Source organism: Nuphar pumila, chromosome 6, assembly GCF_984573655.1.
Source record: "Nuphar pumila chromosome 6, dmNupPumi1.hap1.1, whole genome shotgun sequence".
Classification (NCBI taxonomy): Eukaryota; Viridiplantae; Streptophyta; class Magnoliopsida; order Nymphaeales; family Nymphaeaceae; genus Nuphar; species Nuphar pumila.
The window spans coordinates 93,332,099-93,340,635 of record NC_143254.1 but is presented as its reverse complement, the minus strand read 5'-3'; the positions used below and the strand labels follow the sequence as shown (position 1 = coordinate 93,340,635).

General features: G+C 35.2%; 1 non-coding gene across 1 annotated transcript; it reads right to left on the bottom strand.

Moving 5' to 3' along the window:
* Positions 1 to 663: 663 nt before the first annotated feature.
* Positions 664 to 861, bottom strand: LOC149835193 (U2 spliceosomal RNA). The gene has a single exon (XR_016432844.1). It is a non-coding gene; the product is annotated as a U2 spliceosomal RNA (small nuclear RNA).
* Positions 862 to 8,537: the final 7,676 nt, after the last annotated feature.

The following is an 8,537-nucleotide window of genomic DNA, read 5'->3' as shown; positions in this document are numbered from 1 at the left end:
AACACAAGGTGAGGTGCACTAGTTGCTCCTACCAGACAAGCGGAGCCTGTTGGTATAAATGTTTCAAGTGTTGCTGAACATGATCCTTGGAATTCTTTGGTGGACATCGGGTCACCCCATCCTAGCTTGACCAAGCCTTGTTATGGCTTGACAGGCCTGACCCGGTCTCAGCCTCGCAAAAGACAACCAGACTCTTGTAGGGTTTGAGCTGGGCACAGGACTTATTGGGCTGAGGCGGATCTTGCCGATTGACGAGCCCTTTCAGTCCAAGTAGTGAATGGGTCAGGTTTGGTTGGACCTCCAGCCTGAATTTCTTATACAGATCATGCAACAAGATCCAATCTATGGATCAGATTCATTCTTATCAGATCAGACTTTGTGTGTTTTAGACTTTTAGTCAATATTTTCAGCAAGTGTGATGAACAAGTTGTTCCACCAAGTTTCAAATTTTATTTTCCCATCGAAGTCCTTGAGAGTTTAAACCATCACAGGATCATATATCACAATCCTAAAAGACACATACCAATCCAACACATCTTCAAAGTTTTTATAGAATAAATTGTGGAGATCTGATCCACGACACAACCGGTTTTCACGTCTTCCATTACTGAAAATGAAACCCCACAATCGATAAACTAATAAAATTTTAGCATTAGAGATTGGTAGGGGTGCGCCAGGCCCGTGCAGTAGTGCAACGCAAGGGGCGACGCTCGAAGGGCCCAGTAGCAAGCTACTGTGGTGGCACCTTCCCCCAAAAGAAATTAATTTAATATCGTGTGGTCACATGGACCACATATCAGATATTAAACTGATAAGAACAGATACTACACTTGATCTTAGCCAAAAGGCCGAGAAAGGTATGAGTTAAACATTCCTCTCAACCTCACTTTATACACCCTTCACCCCCTCTCACTCCGCTCTCTTAGTCGATATGGGACTAAAATCGAAGTCTCATATTCTACCACCGAGCAAAAAACACCCACCCATGGTTTTCCTCTCTTGGGCAAGCGTTCCTAAACATGACGATGATAGGTATGTATTGCCCGTATGGGTAACCCTTGCCCGGAACCATGATGTATGCAATTCAAGTTAAATGCAAAGATCAGATGATGGTCATATTGTAGATCTATTTATCTTGCCAGATGGAGCTGCATTTGATATGTTTTTTTTTTCTTTTGGGCTCATTTTAGGTGTTGCATCATTTTCATGAGGTTAGAGGTGCGGATGGATTGCATTCTGTCGGACATCCGACCCAAATCTAATGTAGTTTTCTAAAACATATCTTCAAATAAAAACTCAATGTTGCGTTTGACGGGCAGCCTAGGTTCAAATCCCCATGGTTGTCACCCCCTGTGGAAGCCGAAGCTTGGCGACTCTGTGAGTCGAGTGGTAAGCCCTTAGTTTTACACTGGCAGGACAGCGACCAAAAGCATGGCAGGCTGACCCAGCACAGCTAGGTCTATGCGCCTGGGGTGGTTTTTCTGAGTAAAAAAAAAACTGAATGTTGAGTCAGTTTGGGTTCAGATTTAAGTGGTACCACTGGGTTGAACCTTTTATTTGACCTCCATTCAACTCTTGGATTGAATATTATCCATGTCATAGGTTTTTACGTAATTGCTTGTTTCCATCAGTTTTTCCATACAAGATCCGGTATCACCATATCAAATCAGGTTTTCCCATAGTGACAAATATTCCTAATACTTCAAAAATGTAGCAGAGAAAGTAGCCATATTTTGGTAGACATTTTAAACGGTCAAAATATCACACAATACTCTCAAAATATCATGATATTATCACATAGCAAAATATCATGATTTTGTTGTGATGTTAAGATGAACACGGTTGAATGCCAACTAAAGTTCAAACTCAGACTTAGAGATAAGAACAAGAAATTCAAATTCAATGCTAAAAAGAGAAAAATGTTTTCTCCTATACTTATGAAAAATCGGGTCACTATGCAAGAAAATGCCGAACCCGAAAGGATTTTTAAAGCAATAAATCTAGTAAACTCGATGACGACTTGGTGACTGTAGTTAGTGAGGTATTTATGATTAATTCAGATAAAACCCAAATTTTGGTTGATTTACCATCTAGTTTTAAACCCTTGGGACGCAAATGCATTTTCAAAAGAAAAATTTGAACTAATGACTCTATTGAAAACTTTAATGCTAGACTTGTAGCTAAAGGTTTCAAACAGAAACCTGAATTTGATTATTTTGACACCTATACCCCTCGAAGTAGGATTTCATGAGTTAGAATAATGGTTGTTTTTGCATTAATTTACAATTTTAAAATTCATCAAATGGAGGTCAAAATTACATTTTTGAATGGTGTCTTAGAAGAACAAAATTTATATGCAACAACTGGAAGGTTATATAACACCAAGTAAAAAAATGAAAGTTTGCAATCTCTTAAGGTCATTGTATGGATTAAAATAATCACCTAAACAATCGTTTATAACACCCGATCAAGAAAAGAAAGTTTGCAATCTCTTAAGGTCATTGTATGGTTTAAAACAATCACTTAAACAATGACATGAGAAATTTGATAAAGTAATCATTTAATATGGTTTTAAAATTCATGACTTTGATAAATGCATATATAGCAAAATAAAAGATAATAATGTTATAATTATTTATCTCTATGTGGATGGTATGTTAATCATGAGTAATAATGTAGAATGCATAAATAATATCCAAAGCTTTATTTCATCTAAGTTCGACATGAGTTTAGCTGATGTTATACTTGGTATTGAACTTATTAGATATGAAAATGAGTATGGATTAACTCAATCCCGCTATTTTGAGAAAATAATTAGAAAATATAATCAGTATAATTATAATAATGTTGCTACTCCGATTGATCATAATGTTAAGTTGTCGATTAATACTGAAAAAAGTATATCCCAGTTAGATTATGCAAGTATTATTGGCAGCCTCATTTGTGCAAGTTGCCGATCCTAGTGTCAAGAACTAAACCAAACATAACATTTAGCATGAGTGAGCTGAGTTGATATACTAGTAATTCAGGACAAGCGCATTGAAATGCAATATATCGAGTCCTGAAGTACTTAAGAGAAACTTTAGAATATGAAAGATTTTATGAGAGAGAACCCATTGTACTTGATCGGTTCAATGATACAAATTGAATTTCTTATTTCAATAAATCATTATCCATAGATGGTTGGATTTTTACCCAAAAATGTGAAGTAATTGCTTGGAGATTCAAGAAACTAATTTTGATAACACATTCTACAATGAAAATAGAATTGATAGAACTAGCATCAGCCAATATCAAAACTGAGTGGCTAAAAAATCCCTAAACAAAGATGCCATTAGGAGATAAGTTTGTACCCTCGATAGTTATGCATTGTGATAGTCAAACAACTATATATAAAGCAAAAAGTAATATTTTTTGTGAAAAAGTTAGGCATATAAGTCTAAAGCATAATTATGTGAATAATTTACTCAAGCAAAAAGTAATCTCAATTGAATATGTAAAATCTTGTAAAAACTTATCAGATCCGTCGACAAAAGGATTTTCTCGAGATATTGTATTTAAGACATCAAGAAAAATTGAGGTAAAGTCTATAAAGGCAAACATCATTGATGGGAACACAACCACATGATATTGGTCAAACTATGTCGAGTGATTTAATGAAAGAACAAGTCTCTTAGTAACTAAATTGAACACTTAATAATTTTTTCATTATTGATGTCAAGTGCTTGAAACTTGCGTACATAGCTTGATTCGAGTTGAACTCTTAATAAGATCTATATGCCTTATAGTTGGGTTTGTTTCGAACAAGTTTACACCCTTGATGGACTTATCTATGTGAGTATAAAGGTGGGGGTTGCCTAATATGAGACTTTGAACTTTGTCTTTAAAGCACTCATAAAACTGGGATACAACACATGACCCTTAATGTGCGGCTTTTATATATTGATAGACACACTTTTGACCACCTAAAGTGAAAGTGTTTGTTACAGTGTCTAGAAAGTCAATTAGGATTCTCAATTCAAAACTAACGTCATTGAAATCTCAAACTAAGTAACACTAACATAGGGGTTTAAATCTAAAAGGTACCCTCAATTATACACTTTGCGAATTGCCTCTTGAGACCTCTTCTTATAGTTTTAATCTACATGGAGATTATTGGGATTATATCTTAATTAAAACTACCTAAGTTTCCTACTTATTTTTCTTCATTTGATTAAGTTGTGGGTTTTGAGTTTTTTACAAAAGTTTGGTCTTGGAATTCGTAGGAACTTTCATTGATTTTGTATAGAAGGGTGGTGCCTTAGAGTGCATTGCCCTCAAGGGCATTAGATTTTGGGCTTGAACAAACCTATAAACCCACAATTGGATCTTGGATCATAAATAATATATATTTAGATTTAGATTTAGATTTAGATTTGGGTTTGTGGATTATAGACCTAGACTCGGCCTGACTCGGTTTGGTTTCGTCTTTGACTTTTTTTTAGTACTTACGACTATTTTAATCCTCAAGTATATTTTTCACATTTGACCAACCATTAAATCGATTTTGACTTTCCATTAAAACTATTTGAATCTTTCTGGACACTAACCAGGATCTGTTTGGGCCTTGCCCAACATTTTTGCATGTGCATTAAAGGTCCAAACGGTCCATAGCCATCCAAACTTATTGACCTTCTATTATTGACCCAGTATTGGTTGAATTTGACGCTTCCATAATTATTTTGGACCCAAAATGGGTGACCTCTCTTTCCAGCTATTTGGGCATTCATGCCTGACCGTTTAGCCGACCGTGATCCATTTATTTCTGATCGTTTGGGCCTATTCAAAGCCCTTTATGACCTTAATTGATAATTGTTGGGCTAGGGCCTATATAAACCCCAACCCTCTCCCATTCTAAGCATTTCATTCTCTTCTCTCCTCTTTCTCTCACGAGTGCTCTATGCGCATTATATTCTCCTTCAGTTCTACTTTCTCTTTCCTCATTTGGTTTTCAAAGTTCGAAGTTCGCATTCAGTTACTATTTGAATCCATGTTCAATTGCTATCTCAATCCGGTTAACCCAAATTCAGTTAGCCCAAATTCTTTTGATCCTAATCGAGTTAGCCTAGATCCAGTTGTGATCCATAGCCAAGTTGTTATAGGATCCAGATTCATACTCGTATCCATACTCAGAATCTATACCTAATTCAACACTAGTCAATAGGTTGTTCAAGGGGGGTCTGTGTCGAGGTTGTTGGGCTCACCCAGTGTAGGGCATGGTCCGATCATTCAAAAGCTCGGTTGTATCTTGAGAGCATAGTTACACGAGTACTCATTACTCTGATGACTTGATTCTAAGTAGAGCAACTATTGCTTAAAAAACAACACGTTTACGATGATTCATTCTTAAAAGTTTCAGTAACATTCACATTGGACTCTCAAGAAAGAGAGTGTCATCTCTTGCTAAAGTTGCAAATGATTCACAAAGAAAAGTTGTTTGTGTTCGATTATCTTAATTTTAAAAATGTTTGTGATGAATTGGCAGCAATCGAGAAACCAATCAATGTTCATACCAAGGTTTCTATGTTGTTGAACAGACTCGGACCAAGATATGAGTACTTAGTGGCAACAATGTCAAAACCTCCTACTTTGACGTTCAAAGAGATTGTCCCAATGCTTCAAGGACATTAAACTATGAAGAGCTTTCATGTAGGCAAACTATCAATCCTTGTCAATTACAATGTTGCCTTCTTTGGTCACCCTCAACGGAGCATGGTGACAAATCTCGTGAGATTTATGAAAATCTCACAAAATTATCCAAAAATTAAAATGAGTAAATTCTTAAGATATTTTCAATTTCTCATGAGTTTTTCATCAAAAACATAAATATCGTATTTTAAACATGATATTTATGTTTTAATCATCTATTTATCATGAAAAACTATGTATTTTTAATTTTAAATATTTTTATGTATATTTTCTTATAAAAAATATATTTTAATTTTTTATTGTCATAATTTTGCCAAAAATGTGAGATTTTCAAAAAAAAAAACTCTCACAAATTTTTAGCTGCCAATGATTTGCCGTTTCAATTTAACTTTCGTCACTTTGTAAGGGAGAAGTCCTGGAAATTTCACATCAAAGAGGGAGAGGATTCTCCCAAGAGTCAGCCAATAGATCAAGGAGGCCAATAATCAAGGTTCAAATAGAAGAGGTGAACAAAATAATAATCAGCTATAGCAAGGATGCCAAACTCAAAATCAGACATCAAGCGCAAAAACCGATGGGTATGTCAGATCTGCTTCAAGCCAGACCACATGACTCTCAAATGTTGGCATTGTTTAAATCAAACATATCAAGCGAAAGACATTTAGTAATATGTACATGTTATGACAATTTGGAACAACTAGGATCATGCCTAGTTCTCTGACACTAGTGCATTATCTCATATGTCTTTTGATTCAGGTAAACTTCACAACTTAGTTAAGTATGAAGCACCTGGGAAGATTATGGTCGATCGGATGTCCTGACAATGTTTTGCTCACTCCAAAAATAAGAAGAAATTTAATTTATGTTAGCAAATTGACTTTGGAACAACCACTGGTTGTCAAATTTTACTCTGATGGGTTCATCTTAAAGGACAGAGCAAGCAAGTCGGGAGTAGCAGTGGGGCATAGAAGTGGAGATCTCTATATTCTTGATCCAAGAAAGAATAGAATAAAACTCGCTTTGCTACTCGTTATTGAGTAGTGCATGACAACATTTGGCATCAAAGGCTCAGGCACCCACAAATGGTGGTCGTGAATTTCTTGAAGAAGAATAAAAATGATAATTAATAGCTTTTTGCATAAGTTGGATAAAAGTTGCACTAGTTGTGCAATGACCAAGTAGTGTCGAGTGTCGTTTTATGATTCTGGTTATTCATATAATAAGCCTTTTGATAAGGTTCATTAAGATTTATGGGTCTGTCTCCTATAATTTCTAATCAAGGGTTTCACTATTGTGTATTTTTTTTTGGATAATCACTCTCGTTATACTTAGTTCTACCTTTGAAGCAAGTATCAGAGTTGGTGGAATGTTTTGAGATTTTTCATAATTTTATTAAAACCCAAATTGGAAAGAAAATAAAGGTTATTCAATCAGATGGTGGCGGGGAATACGTCTACTAAAATTATTTCTAAAACAGAATGAAATCAAGCATAATATTTCATGCCCTAAGACCCTTGAGCAAAATAAACTAGCTGAGAGAAGACAGAGGACCATAGTAGAGTTGGGAATATTAATTATTTTCACTCTAAGGTCCCTGTAATATATTCGGTAGAAGCTTTGGTACAACGGTTTGGTTAATAAACCAAATTCTCAGTAGTTCATGACAAACATTGAAAGCCTTAAGCTGATCCACCTTCGTCAACTTGAAAGCCTTAAGCTGACCCACCTAGCGAGGTGTGTGGGCCACTGTATGGTTGGGTTAAAGAACCATGGTTCTCAAATCTGAGGATTTCAAATCCCAAGAGTCGATGCATTTAAACGCAGCCTTTAAGTTCTTGTTTTATTAGTAATAAAATACAATTTGTTTATTTATTTTTGGGACTATGTCGATCCTTGTCACTGGGACAAACCATTTATATGTTGCGTCATGAGTGAGGACATGACTCCAACATGTATGGACATTATTTTATTTAATTTGTTAAACACTATTTTAACTTTTAGTAATATTTCAATAAAAACAAATGATTATATATTTTCATACCAAAAAATAACTTTTTTTCAGATTAAAACATTTAAAACCTGTATCACCTTATCCTATATTTCAGAAAACTTTCTAAATGGTATATCGAACTCGAGTCATAAGTCAAGCCATGTCCACATCTCTAATTTTGTGCTTGGCAATGTTTTCACGGAATTTGGACTGACAACTGCAGTGATCAAGGATTAAGGATAGGTTGAATTGTCTTTGAGATATTACTGAATTTAAGTAGGAGAGAAAATAATGAAATTAGAGAGAGAAGGAAGCAAAGAAAAGGCATACAAATTTTTGAACGAGAGGCTGAAAATGGATTGGACCTGCATTGCTCGGATCTAGATATGGTACGTTTTGGATTTAGCAAGGCTCTATATGATTTACATCTTCAAATCCAGAGTTCAATAAAAAGCAATCATGCTGACAAACCTCACAAAGATACAAATATTTGGGCATGAAATGTTCTGGATTTAGTAAGGCTCTACATGAATACATCAGTCCTTAGATCCACTGTTCAATGCACATCAAGCGGAGCAGTGACCCTCTGGGAGAAATTTGAAAATTACATATTTTTTTAAATATGTATGTATGTAACTAGGGATCCAAGTGGCTCAACTTCACCAATTGAAAATTGTCCTGAATTGTTTCCTATTTTTATGATAATTATGAGATTTGTTGTTTATTATATTGTTTAGGCATCAAATACCTTTTTTAGAATTTGATTGGCCTGCAATCCTTACATTCATGCTAAAAAAATATTTGCAACCGCTAAAAGGTATGTGTAGTGAACATAAAGTATTGGCCCCAACTAGTAGCA